Here is a 12,785-nt window from a genome sequence, read left to right on the forward strand (position 1 = left end):
TTTGTGTTATGATTTGGATATTTTAATTTATCTTACCAAGATGTCTGGATGCCAACCCATGTCGCCTACCGTAGACTATCTGTATAGGCTCCTAATGATCGCGCTGCCAGCGCTGATGCTACGGCTCTGCATTTGATTTCGTCGCTAATGATCCTGCAATGATGTTCTTTAATCTCTCTGTACCCCTTCACCTTGTAGTATGGTAGCTACAGGAAGGGCTATGGTAGCTATCTGCTGCTATCTGGGATGCTGCCGTATTCGTGAATTGTGCTATGTTGCTGTTTCCCTAGTACGGTCGGTGCCCACGCTGTAGCTGATGTAGTGTCTGACTTCACGCAATAGGGACGCACAGAGACGATTGTATATCGTGCCTGGAGAATCTTGAACTTTCTGGACTTGCTACCTAGACCTTTACCAGATCCTTGGATCCAAATGGTACCCGAACTGTGATTGGAGTAATGCGCTCCTATTTGGAAGTTTGATAAGAATTGTTTATTTGATTATTCGCCCCCATGTTGAGCTTTCTGTGTCTTCCTGTATGTGAAAAGCCAGAAGCTAGCATAGATGGCTACATATCATATGGATCGGATGGACTACATCTAAGCATCATATAATTGGGATTTGTTGTCAATGTTGGGCTATTATTTCGGGAGTCATCGGGAGCTATTTTAGCAAATGTCTCACCTTCTGCGTGAGTTTGTGTTCAGTCCACGTGAAAAACATGGATTTCGAAGGGCATTGATTGCCGATGTTGTAGTGGGACAGAGCAGGAGGTGTGTCTTGAAGACGGCAAGATGTGTGTCAGAGCTAACCTTGCACCAAATTGTGATTAAAACCAACTCGTCCCCTTTCAAACTCGTGACGTTCTGAAGCAGCACACCCTTCACAAAAACCTAAATATCTCCGATTGTAGCTGAATTCCATGGATACTCGCTTCGGTTTAGCTTGGGTTTGCTCTGCAATAAAAGCTTGTAGACACACGGTTTTCACCTACTAAGAGGGCAGAGTCTCCACTTTCAAACGAGCCATAACATGTTTCAGTGGCCCTATCACATAATACGCTGTGAGTCTACAAAAAACGTCAAAAAAGGGCTTAGAACGCTGGTATTCTACGACATAATTCTGTGAGCACCGCCGGTATTCAATGTGTTAAGTCAGTCCACATTGAAGTATTGGCTTCATTAATTTAAAAACATGATACTAAAACATATTAAGTCATAAGTTAAAACGTGCTCCATCCAGACATGAAAAACGCCTGTCATTCTAGTGAAAGCATTACGTTTACCCAGAATCCGCCCGCTGACCTGCCTAATCCTGTGAACCCACAAGGTGTTACGGTGCATTCACACACCAACGGCGCGGACGTCCACAGTACGTCCACTTTACGTGTCCATTATCAATCCGAAACGGTTAGAATGCATGAAAACAAATCATGCCTTGCACACAGGAAGGCGGTGTAAGCACAGCACATGTCCGTCCCGACCGGACATGTCCGCGTTGCTCGTTGAAAAGAGAACTCGAGTCTATTTTCCTTCGCGGACGTCCGCGTTCAATGTGCAGCTCCCATTGAAAATGAATGGCTGCTGCCCGCGGATAGAACGTGGACGTTAACTGTGCAGTGTGAAAGGCAGCCCGCGAACCTCTCAGACTCGCACTGCTCACTGAGACGTTAAGGAAACGTGCCGTCTGTGTGTGCATGTAAAGTTAATGCTATGACTTTAAAACACTCTCATGCGTGTGCATCACATGCCAAAAGATGACCTTGCACTTTCAAGGGTGAACGATCATCAGTCTCCATACTCACACATCCTTAATTAACCCTGCCAAGGAGGTTGTGTTTTTGGTCACATTGGTTTGTCCGTCTGTCTGTCTGTCTGTCTATTTGTTTGTCAGCAGGATAACTCAAAAAGTCATGAACAGATTTGGATGAAATTTATGGAGGTCTTGGAAATGACAAAAGGAAAAAGTGATTACATTTTGGTGGTTATCCGGACCACGATGGTGATCCAGGAATGTTTTAAAAATCTTCACCATTGCAGGATAGGACGAATTTTGACATTCCAGTTTCTAACTCACAAAAACAAGACAGAAAGACAAACAGGCTGTAACAGTCAAATGTTCTATCAAACAGCTTCCTTTGCGGAGGTCTGCACTCTCTGAGTGCATTTCTAGTTTTCTTTGAATTTGACATGGGGACTAAGATCCACCCATTTGCATGTTTAATCAGTCAAATGAATCACTAATAATGCACACATTTATATTCGGGCTCTCAATTTGAAATATCCTAAGCAAACAACAATTATGTGACTACTGCAAGTCCATAATGATTTTCTGATGCTTTCCTTGTTGTGAGACATCTTGGATATGTTAGTGGCTCAAATGGTCTTAGAGTCATTTATATAGCTCATCATATTGCTCCATTTTATCCTCTGCACATTGTCCTCAGGACGTCAAACGCATTTATTTCTTGTGTAAAGCTACATTCACACACATCGCTGCTAATTACTAGCTTCTCGCTTGCTCGCCTACTCGCCACTCTCTCATGGAACGTTCGCTTAACGTTCCCACTGCTTTAACTGCCAATGCACAGGCGAGAAGTACCGAACTCTGTGTTCCAATTGGTTACTCGCTTACTCGCCTCGCTCGAATATTTTCAACTCAGGTTCCGCCCACATCACATCGCTTGTACACTCCTCGCCTCGTCGTCTCGTTGGAACACATAGACATTCTATTGACTTCATTCGCTGAGCGAGTCACTAGCAGCGACGTGTGTGAACGAGGCTTAATGATGTGACCTCTGGTCAGGTCAGTTGTTATTCCACAAAATTACATTTGAATGTCTGGAAAAAGAAAACAACATAAAACGACACAATCTGAAAGGCCTTTGAGTGTTTAATGACTGCATATTTCCTCTAATTATATTCTCTGAGTGTATATTATGAAATGAGTGAAAGACATTTCAAATACTGCTGAAATGGTAACTTTAGAAGTGAATTTACACCTTGTCCTCAAGTGATAAGCTGCACTACACCTGACTTATATCCTCAGCACTCTGACAACATATGTCTAGCAGATAGCCAACGACTGTTCTTAATCAAAGACAGGCACTCAGAATTGTCATAGGAATGTGACAGGGCTATCTTTGTGCTTTAGTGAGAAGGCTGAGGAAACAGCGATGTGTCAGTGAGGCATAATCTGTCATCGGCTAGCAGCCGCCTGACCTTGGCCTTGAAAGAAAGTAGCTGGTCTGGCCAGACGACAAGAAAGGCCCCACTCAATGACTGTCGTTAGTTTACAAAACAATTCAGGGTTTCAGAACAGATGTGAGAGTCTATGTTGTTGGGGGTATGGATGGTGGTCCTCTGAGAACATTTTGAAAATATAGTTGTGTGATTTTATCGCAATATGAAAATGGATATACCTATCTTTGTACCGTGAGAAGGCTAAGGAAACAGCGATGCATCAGTGAGACATGTTCTGTCATTGGCTAGCAGCTACCTAACCTTGGCCTTGAAAGAAAGTAGCTGGTCTGTTTAGGCCCAAGGACAGATGAAAGCACATGCGGTATTGACAGCATGCACCAAGGCCATAGTAATAAACCTTCTCCCTCATATCCTCAGCACTCTGACAACAGATGTCTAGCAGATAGCCACCGACTGTTCTCAATCAAAGACGGGCACTCAGAATTGTCATAGGAATGTGACAGGGCTATCTTTGTGCTTTAGTGAGAAGGCTAAGGAAACAGCGATGTATCAGTGAGACATGTTCTGTCATCGGCTAGCAGCTGCCTGACCTTGGCCTTGAAAGAAAGTAGCTGGTCTGTTTAGGCCCAAGGACAGACTACAGCACATGTGGTATTGACAGCATGCACCAAGGCCATAGTAATAAACCTTCTCCCAAGGTTGCTGTCCCTCAATTTGTTAAGTAAGTGACGCACAAACTTTAGCACCATCTTGTTTACCATACCCGGGCCTGTCGCCTACTTGTATTTGTCCCTGAGTACAAAGATAACCCTGTGAAATTCTTGCTGAATGTCAGCTAGGCACACACAAAGAACGTTTACGTGTAAACTTGCAACAGATGGACTTGCAGCACATGGGCCCCTGTGCCAGACGACAAGAAAGCCCCCACTCAATGAGTGCTGTTAGTTTACAAAACAATTCAGGGTTTTAGGCCAGATGGGAGAGTCTATGTTGTTGGGGGTATGGGGGGTAGTCCTCTGAGAACATTTAGAAAATATAGTTGTTAAAAGGGAGATTTTATTGCAATATGAGAATGGAAATAAAGAGGCTTGGGCTTCAGGGCCCCTTTGACTCTTGAGCCCCTGGGCCTAGACCCAGTAGGCCCATGCAGTAATCTGTCCTTGAGTGGTGCATGTCATCTTGTCATCTCCTTCAGGGCACCTGACCACTGCAGCTGTTCCAGAAAAGAAGCTCCTCCTCTGGGTCCACTGGCCAGCAGCCAACTTTGAGCTACTCTGAGGAGCCGGCAGTTCCTTTCAGTAGATGGCCACTTCATTGAGAATATGCCCAAGGAAGCAAAAGGATGGCTCTGTGATTCTTAATCTACTCTTAATTCTTAATACTCCCCCCAGTTACGTATGGATTTATTTCATCTTAAATGTAAGTAGCTTAATAAAATCAAGACTAGTTATGTGATGTGGTGTTATGTAGGCTAAGATATGGTGGATAATATAAAAGGATGCTCTAAAACTAAAATTGTATTGCATTTAGAAATGTAGTGCAGAGTCCTTATAGGCTATTTCTCCCTTTATAATTATACAGGAGGATTTTGTAGCTGAATAAAAGACCCTGGTGACACTCAATGGAAGATGTGCGTTACTCGTTTGAAGTGGACCTACTTTCAGGTACGTAAATAGCTCTTAATAAAATAGGCACAGTGGGTATATATATGAAGGTAACATTTTTGAAAAAAGAACATAGCTTTTGCAATCCCCAAAATGTATATTTTGAGAGGGCAGAGACAGAGATACAGAGATTTCCATTCATTTTGAATTGAATTTGTTCCGTAGGTTGGTAATTGTTCAGTCTGTATTATTTATTTCATCTTCATGTTTGCTTCCACTGCAGTAAGTTTTACTTTCCTGGTCCACATGAACATTTATTTTTTATTTTTATAATTGGAATGTGTAGGCCCAGAGTTATAGGCCTCTGTTGTTCACACACAGGCTATCTCTGTGGTAGGCTATCATTTTAGTAGGGTTTTCATCTGGCAGACCTGGAAATAATTTCTTTCCCCAACCCATACCTGAGAATGGCATTGCTGCCGCTGCCTTTCTTTTCTGTACCTCCCTGATAATCTGCCTCCCCCTGCCCCCTTCAGGCCAAAAGCTCAATTACAGCATGCAGAGACTGGACAGATTAGAATGGCAAAGCACAAGCCAAAATTGTTCTAGGTCTGCACTGCTCGAGCTAAGATTCTATTGTCTCTGACTCTACCCTGCCCTTTGATCTAACTGGAAAGTTTGTAGAACTCGGGTCATTTTAAAGTTTTAATTGCCTTTCTTTCCCAGTAACTGTTGGTTTTAATAAGTGGATGACAATATATTATTTTTTTAATGTGTTAATTTAGCCAGGTATATTGTTGTTCTGTAGATAGTAAATAATAACACGTAAAATTTCAGTGAAGGATTAACTTCAGGTGTCCAGACTAGGGTAAGATTGACAGATAGGCTATATGTTAGTACCTACCCGCGGTACATTGATAAGGTAATTAATAACCCAATCTCATTTTCCTTTGGTTTCTTTATCTAAGTATCACGAGTACCATGTTGTTGAATAGGGACTGCATGTATGAATGTCTAATGAAGACATCACTGCACACTTTGCTAGGCCTAGCAGCTAGCTAAATATGTTAGCTGATCTTTTTCCATTTGTCACCTTTGCTTTGTAGGTCTCTAGTATGATATGACAGGTGCAGTTACGGTTCTCTTTCAGTAAATTTGCTTAGCATCTCTATGGGTTATGCACTCTCATGCAGACTATTTGCCGAAGCTCTTTTCAATCATGCCGTTAGGCCAATGAGCTGAGATGTGAGCGGGCCCGCCAACAGTCAAAATGATTTCGACCAGCGAATACTCATGAACGCCGTGATATAGAGCCAAACAGCGGTGGCTGAAGCATGGACTGTGTTCATTTAGGCAAGGCGACATAGCATGTAAATTGATTAGACATTCGGTTTGTTTTCACCCATAAAGGGGCGTAACATACATTTACGAGCAAAGTACCCGGATGGCCATTCATGAGAATAGCAGCCATATTCACCTCTCTTTGCCCAGATGTTGCCCAATCTTGAGACTGAACTGTCTAATAGAGTTGCTGAGGAAAGCGTTCACCAGGCATCCAGGTTCTGAAGCTCTGTCTCAAAGAAAGAGTTGATATTCCTGGATGAGTATCTTTCATGCCGTATATGTGGAAATGTTATGAAAACGGGTTCCCTGTTGTCAAACCTGTCTGCTTACTCTAGCTGCTGTCTAGCTACTGGAGGGTATCATGATTTGCTTCAGTAGTCACAGTGCATGTTGACATGCATGGTTTTTTTTTAGGTGTAATTCGGATTTCAAATGTTGACGGCATTCATTCATCCTCAAACTGTGCACTGTGACTATTGAAGCAAATCATGATACACTCCATGGGATTTCATTCAAATCTCACACTAATCTATTTAAGCCAGGTGTAGACTCAAAATGTAAAAGTTAAATATATAAAGAAAGGTTGAAACGCACACCGATAACCTCCCTTTTAATCCCTTTTCATTTCGAGACGATTCAGGCCAACACGGCCACTTCTCTACTGGATTTTAATCTGGGGTGTACTCACATTTGTGAAGTGTATGTTCAAGCATTAACGACTGTATTTAGATTTTTTGTGAATGAACAACAAATTTAAGCGGTTATATATGTTATTAAGAGGTCACTATCATTGTGTCAAAGTGAAATTTCTTGAATGTTTTTACCTCCAGCACTCGCGAAGTATATTTAAAACACATCTTCTTCTAATATTAAGTACAAGACATATTGAACCTGTACTACTTCCACTTCAGTATGCTATTAGAATAGCACTTCTTCTTTTAATCTGTCTGCTGCTGCCAACCTCCTCACCCCCATCATCACCACGACCAGGGCCGTAACCAGACATTTTCAAATACTGAGGTCAAATACTGTGTGCTGTAGGCCTACTGCATACTGTACATTTAGAATGCTTCAAACTCTTCAGTAAAACACTTACTGTAAGGTTGTTTTCATTAATCACTGCCTTGAGGATAAATGGGGGTGGAGTATACAGACTGAATTTATCATATATTTTCATCATAGATACATTTTACATTACTGAAAAAAATACAGAGGACATGACCTCTGTGTCCTCAATGGTAGTTACGGCCATGACCACGACCAAATGCCAGACCCTCAGAAACAAACCCTTCGATATCACTGCCCCACCCTATGAAACTCCTTGTTCACCCATACACTGCTGTCCTTCAAACACCATCTCAAAACCCACCTTTTGAAGACTTGACACATCACCTTCCAGGCTTCTTCTTATTATCATTATTCTGATTATTATGATTAATAATCATAATAATAATACTTTAGTTTCATTCACTGTGGGTTGGGTGTGGTGTGGCTGAAAAAAATGTCACAGAGGGAAAATTGTAGTACAACATTGGTCACAAAAGACAACAACTATAACTATTTGAAATCTGGGAAATAGATGATATCAATGATATCATGCATTACAGGAGAATTCCTGCTAATTTCAACATGCTGATGTATGACCCTTTACGAAAATCGACCGTTGTAAACCATGATTTCATGGTTTTTTGAGCATGGTTCGGCACAGGTTTTGGTTTGACTATGGTTTAACTATAAAATGAACCATGGTTTTACTCTGAAAACTACCCATGGTTTTACCACAGTTTATAATTATTTTTTAAATTACACGTAGCTGCCGTTTTTTTGTATCCAACACACATATTGGTGACAGTTCTTGGAGAAATGTTGGGTTAGGTGCCTTGCTCAAGGGCACTTCAGTCATGGATGGAGGCGTAGGAAGAGGTTAGGGTGGGATTCGAACCTGCAAATCTGTGATCTTCAGTTCAACTCCCTATACATTACACCAAGGCAGTGGCGGAACAATTGCACACAGGGCCCCAGGGCAAGGCACTTATAGGGCCCCTTATACCGCTTGCCAAGCTCACAATAGGGCCCCCACCACCAATACGGGAGGGCCCTGGGCCCAGGGGCAAGTGCCCTGCTCGCCCCCCCTATAGCTCCGCCCCTGCACCAAGGCTTCATGTTTTTTGGGTGACCTTGAAACCCGCAATTAACCATGGTTTTTTGAGCATGGCTTGTAACTATGGTTAAACCATAGATACAAACTATGCTGGAAAAAAAAAAACGTGAAAACCATGAATAATCATGATCCATGGTTAGTCAGGAACCACGGTTTTCATGGTTACCCTAAAAAAAACACGGATAAGCCATAGTAATACTGTGGTTGGTTAAGAGTACTTAGATCAACCTTGGCTACTCCAACATTTTTTGAACAGCCATTTGTGAGATCCCTGGCCATGTTTACAGTAATACGTGTCAAGTAACTCGAACCCGCTACCTACCACACAACTCTCCAGCTCGAGCATGGGAGGCACAGCACCATACCGCTAAGCCAAAGCTTCGATTCGGGAGGGCATTTTACTAATGTTCTGCGCCAAACTCTACTAGTTGGCATCCGTTATATAACATTGTGTCCAGGGTAGTGTTGTCAGGACAACTGAATGTTGAAATCGGCAAGAATTTTCCGTCAATATATAATATATCATTGTTGATGTTGATGTTGTTGTAGATGTGTCATGCTGTTGTTGTAAAGTGCCACCAGTTCGTATTGGCACCCCTTAACTTAACATAACTTTTACCACCGGGATCTTTTAGTTGGAGGTTTGAAGATATTTAGTATAGAAAATATTTTTTTTCCCAAATAGATTTTGTAATTTCAATGAAACCCCCCCCCCAAAAATGGCATGTGCAGAAATATTGGCACCCCTCCTAAAGGGTAATGTTTAGGTTAAATGTATAACTTAATCTATACTGGATGTTGTCAGAAGAGGTGTTTTGATACATATATGTGAAATTCACAGTCGATAACAAAGCCAAACTGCAATATTTTAATGAAAATGTATCAGTTGAAAACTACTTCTGAAAGATTGGACTTCTCGCTGGCAGAGCGTTCTATGACGTATACAGAGGGAGTACAACTAAAGCTCTGGCTCAGCTCTCGCTTGTGGATGTAGGCTTAGGCTAGAGAGACTGGGAAAAGTGGAGGATTATTTTGTATTTGGGCTATTGAAAATGGTCTATTACTGTGTTTGTGCATGGTGTATATAGAAAAACAGATCAGCGGGTATATCGTTTATCTAAGAATATTAAACTGTTCTGGATGCGATTTGTCTAGGTGAGGAGGGCACTTTTACACCCCCTTCTTGCTCAGTGGGCTTCAGAAGTTGGCTTTTTGAAAAAATGCATATTCGTGAGTCTTGCACTCCACGAGATTAGAACAAAATGAAAAATATTATAGATGCTAGCTTAATCTCCCCGCTGACTGTTGCCATGCGTAATTTGCGAATGTTAACAGGGGGGCGATATCTCTCCTATGCTTTCACACGAGGGCGGCATCTTATAGGCCTGACATCACATAAAAAAGTCTCGTAGTAGACCATTACAAAGGCTACTCAGAAATAGCGACTATTTTAATATTTTTCCCGAGAACGACATTTGCCCGTGGAGTAACGACACCTTCATGTCCGCCGCCTACATGGACTGGCGGCGCCCTCTGTCCATGGTGCAGAAATCACGACACCACTTTATGTGAAGCACGTTACATGAGGAGATACAGGCTACAAAAAGACCAAACTATACAATAGGCTACTGTTGTACCTTTTGCCGACATAATGAGAAATAGCCTAATGTGGTCACTGTGAGTGGCATGGCGTCAAACGTTTCCTACTCGTAGGTGCAAAATAATAACTCATAGGACCCAAGAAAAATGCCACTGTTGTAAAAATGACATATAGCCTGTTTTCAATTTCTGTTCACCGTTCAGTAGGCCTATTAGGCCTACGTGCAACTTCAATAGGCTAAAGCTCATTCACAAGCATGTCATAAAACAATAACCCAGGCGGCGGGACTATTTCTATTGTATTCCTTCCAAAAATGTCCGAATGTCACAAACATCAGTTATTTGCATTGTCCGTAATTATACCAAACGAAAAAATTATCCACATAGAAGAAATCAAGTCTTCAGTTGCGATAATCCTCGTTACAAAACTTCAACAAAAATCTGAGCCGTGGCACTAATATAGGGCTTTCAAAATTGTGGTTTAAAGCAAAATAAATTGAGGCAATTATCACAAAAACAAATAGCATCAGTTTTACGCTGGCAAATGAAATATTGGCTAAAACTTCACCTCCCCTTGTCATCAGTACATTTCTCAGTAGGTGCGGTCATTCTCTCTGGCATTTGCAGCTGGTGCAGCCCTATTATTGCATAGCGAGCTGTCCACGTGTGTGGTGCTAGGCGAAATGTGCACTGGCAGCACTCATCGTTGAGTTTGGGAGATGTCTTTAGTGGGAGTATTTGAATGTATAAAACACGTTGAACACATTGCTGGACATTTTCAGTATGCTTGGGGAAGTAGATCAATAGCCTATTACTGTATTTGTATACAAACCCCAACTCCGATGAAGTTGGGACGTTTGGTAAACAGTGAATAAAATCAAAATGCTATCATTTTCAAAACATTCAATCTATTCATTAGATGGAGAATAGCGAAAAGACAACATATTAAGTGTTAAAACCGAGAAAAAATATTGTTTTGGGGGACATATGTACTCATTTCTAATTTGACAAATCCAACACGTCTCAAAAGAGTTGGGACGGGGATCAGTGAAATTTAGTAAACATCCAAATAAGATAAAACAACAAAGAAGAACATTTCAAAATGAATTGTACTGACGGACAATATAGGTGTCCAGGTATAAGATCATCACAGAGAGGCTGAGTCACTCAGAATTAAAGATGCAAAGGGAATAATTACCATAGTTATTACATACATTTTTGAATTCCCTTTGATTTACCACGATTGAGTGTATATAAGACATATTTTTGTTAATAAAATCATTGTATAGGTTCATGACATCATGAAATATATATTGGCTGTAGTATCACTCTAATTCCTGGAGTGCTAGAGCTATTGAAAATTGACCATATTAAGAATGCTTAATGCATGAAAATGACACAGGGGTTTAACATTCTCCTAAGCACCTGAGCTCACTTGAAATAGACCCAGAAGACATGGGAAACTGTCATTTGCTTACAGAAGTCAGCAGAAGATGTAGAAGTCCATTCTTTTTGACAATAATAGAGCATTGCACATCCTGTGCTACAGTGAAAATGGACCATCCAACTTGTGTTAGTGCTAGCTTCAAAAGTCAGCCTCCATGATGGCATGCGGATGCAGTAGTGCATTGGTTAAGATGTTCTCACTCATCTGTAGAGTTAAATACAGTGCTGAATGGTATAAATGGGTTTTAAACAGCATGAAAAGCCACTCATGCATTATATTTTGAAGGGAGATCTTCGATTACTGCCACATAGTAAGGTCAAATTGCATTCTCTACTATGTTTTAACAGTTTGACTCCATCATAAGGACCAGCATGTGATAAAATGGTGGGTTTTTGGTCAAGACCTGTCACACTGTAAGCACTACAGAAAGGAAAACATTGCAAAACATGACAAGGAATACACCCACCATTTAAGCTGGTGAAATCATGTCCAAGATAGGAATTAACACTGTTTTTCATATAAAATCATCTCATCGGTTAATGTATTTAACTGTTAAGTGTTGTTTTTTGTTTTGTTTTTAGTCTTCCTCGACATTTGCTGCCATTTATTGTCCCCGTCCCAACTCTTTTGAGACGTGTTGGATTTCTCAAATTAGAAATGAGTACATATGTCCCCCAAAACAATATTTTTTCTCGGTTTTAACACTTAATATGTTGTCTTTTCACTATTCTCCATCTAATGAATAGATTGAGTGTTTTGAAAATGATAGCATTTTGATTTTATTCACTGTTTACCAAACATCCCAACTTCATCGGAGTTGGGGTTAGTACGTCTTGTTTCACCTTCGTGCTTGCATCAGCATGCCAACGTTACATTTGCCAAACTAACATCAATGTGGTGCTGACATACTGAATACAGTGCTTAATTTGTCAAGCGAGAGGTCCCGGAGCGCAGAGGATGGGTGGCTCCCCCAAGAGGGGGTGTCTATGATGCCTTTCCCTGAGGTTCCATCCAAGGTTCCAGAGCTCTCGTCTGAGGTTCCGGAGCTAGCTCCCCCTTGCTCCCCCTCAAATTAAGCACTGACTGAATAGCCTAATATCTCTACCAAATCGGGAGTAAATTGAATTGAATTGAAGTCTCCCAGCATGTCTTGCCATTCCATGAGGGATACGGAGAATGCAGCACACACACACGGCGAAAGCGTTCCTTTGATAGAGAGAATGCCTGCGTCTGTGTAAAGTGTTGCACGCACGCATTGTTTAGGTTACAGGTTTTACAAATTACGGTGATAAAACATGCCAGGTCCAAATTACTAACAGGAAGAGGGGTGACCTGAGCAGAAGTCTGCACTGTGTGACCTGAGCAGAAGAGAATGAGGGCAAAAGCGAGTCTCGCCTCGTTTTGTGTAGGCTATAGGGTTACGACAC

General features: G+C 41.5%; 1 long non-coding RNA gene across 1 annotated transcript in view; it reads left to right on the forward strand.

The window, feature by feature from the left end:
* The window catches only part of LOC134455906 (uncharacterized), a 212,239-nt gene that overhangs the window by 10,946 nt on the left and 188,508 nt on the right, over nucleotides 1–12,785 (forward strand). Inside the window, exons 2-3 of the long non-coding RNA XR_010036193.1 lie at nucleotides 4,399–4,622; nucleotides 4,785–4,867. This is a non-coding gene — a long non-coding RNA (uncharacterized LOC134455906). The remainder of the gene's footprint in view (nucleotides 1–4,398; nucleotides 4,623–4,784; nucleotides 4,868–12,785) is intronic.

The sequence above is a fragment of the Engraulis encrasicolus genome, chromosome 9, assembly GCF_034702125.1.
Source record: "Engraulis encrasicolus isolate BLACKSEA-1 chromosome 9, IST_EnEncr_1.0, whole genome shotgun sequence".
Classification (NCBI taxonomy): Eukaryota; Metazoa; Chordata; class Actinopteri; order Clupeiformes; family Engraulidae; genus Engraulis; species Engraulis encrasicolus.